This window comes from Gavialis gangeticus, unplaced genomic scaffold (assembly GCF_001723915.1).
Source record: "Gavialis gangeticus isolate Ggan-Ray unplaced genomic scaffold, GavGan_comp1, whole genome shotgun sequence".
Lineage (NCBI taxonomy): Eukaryota > Metazoa > Chordata > Crocodylia > Gavialidae > Gavialis > Gavialis gangeticus.
In genome coordinates, this window is record NW_017729025.1 from 55,421,020 (window position 1) to 55,422,953 (window position 1,934).

At 54.8% G+C, this 1,934-nt stretch overlaps 1 protein-coding gene across 1 annotated transcript in view; it reads left to right on the forward strand.

Moving 5' to 3' along the window:
* Positions 1 to 1,934, forward strand: part of TMED10 (transmembrane p24 trafficking protein 10) — a 23,323-nt gene that overhangs the window by 667 nt on the left and 20,722 nt on the right. The gene's annotated exons all lie outside the window — the stretch shown is intronic.

Below are 1,934 nucleotides of genomic sequence, written 5' to 3' on the forward strand. Positions count from 1 at the left end.
CTGGGCCGCGGCCGACACGTGGCACCGGGGGAGGGGCTCTACGTGGCGGCGCCGGCGCTCGGGGTTGCTCCGCTGCCACAGCAGCGCCCCCCGTCGGCCCCGCCCACGTGGCTGCCGCGTTACCGTGGGGAGACCCCCATCTACTGCACTAGGTGGCAGTCCTGGGTGGCCCCGGGTCCTGGGCAGCTATACATGTCCTTCTGGTGCCCGCGAGCCCCGCTGGCAGCGCGGGGCAGCAGAGCTCTACTTGCTACCTCGGGGTGCTCTGGTGCCCGGGGTGAGCCCCTGAACTCCCTGCCGGCCCTTCGGCGGCGTGCTGCTCCCCTGTTCCTGGCATCAGGCACCTGCAGGGATCTCCTGCAGCTCTGCCTCCTTTTGCGGGATTGGTGCAGTAGGCGGCCATGAGGTGCGGAGTAAGCAACGAGTTTGAGTTTAAAAGCTGCCTTCTCTTGCCCCTTTGCAGCCGCCCTGGTGGAGTAGTGGCCTGCTGTGTTTCTTGCTGCCCTGCTCTGCTGGTTGAGTGCTGTGGGCAGACCATGTGCTGGCTCTGCCCTGGGAGTGCTGGCTTCCCCCAGTGTTTTTTATGCAGTTCCTTTGCCATTGTGTGTTTGCATGTAGAAGGGCTAGGCCAGAGCAGGATGTCTTCAGATGGTACCTTTTCTTTGGCACTGGAAGTCAGAGTGAAGGGGCAGCCTCCCCCTGGTTAGCTGCTAGCCTGTAGGAGGTTGGGAGTTGATACCAATTGCACTTGGGATGGTTTGTATTGATGAGCAGAGTTTTGAGGGTTTGTGAAACCCCAGTATGAACAGTGGCACCCTCTGTGCCTGAAGGCTGCTAAGTGCGCCAGCTGGCTGCAGAGTCTAGGCTCTTGGGTGGATGACGTTCCCCATGGCCCCGGTCACGTGCAGCTGTCTCATTGTTCAATTCCCCACACTCCCAGCGTGATGTGTTGTTTGTCAAGCGGGGACAATGCTGTGTCTGTGGGGGGAGCAGCATTACTGTAAATAACGCTAGGATATCATGAAGAAACTCTTTCAGGCTGGCTTCTCCCACACACGTGTGTTGGTTGGGCTTTGTGCAGCTATCCTCTCCCCCATATGCTCAGTTTAACAGATAATGTGTTTGGCTGAGTCTGAGTAATGGGTCCAGTTGATAGGAACAGACAGCAGAGGTGTCATTGTCTGAACTGTGGTTTATGGGCAGTCTGCTGCTAGTGCTGGGGAGAGAACCCAGTCTGGGTTCCGGGGGAAAAATGAGTTAGGGCCAGGTACAGCACAGCCTCATCTATGCAGAGAGGTATTTAACTATGTTAATCTGAAGTCAGGCAGAAGGCTTGGCAGAGTTGCATCTTAAAGACTACCTAATTCAGGGATGTGTAAGCTTTCATAATCAACAGCTTGCCTTGTGAGATGTTTGTGTGGCATCACATGAAGTGAGCTGTTGCTTGTGAAATGTTATGCATCTCTGAATTAGTTCATTTATATGGTGCAACTCTACCCTGCTTTTCTGCTTGTTTCTGTAGAGAGAGCAGTAGGGGTTCCTCCAGCTCCAGAACACAGCAGACAGGGCCCAGCTAACCTTAGAGCAGCAGCACCCCATATAGAAGGGACCTTTTCAAGTCAGTCTTACTTCATGCCTACCAGAAGTTGATCTCTTGGATTGTTATGCAGACTGTACAGCATCACCCTGAATTAGCTTTGGTGAGTCAACAAGTGTTGAGGGAGCTAGCTGGGGTTATTGCAGAGCCCCTGGCACGGCTCTATGAGCGATTGTGGTGCTTGGGCCAGGTGCCAGATGATTGGAAGGTAGCAAATGTGGTCCCCATCTTCAAGAAGGGGAAGAGGGAGGACCCGGGCAACTATAGGCCCGTCAGTCTTACCTCAATCCTGGGGAAACTCTTTGAGAAGATCATCAAGGAGCACATTTGTGATGGG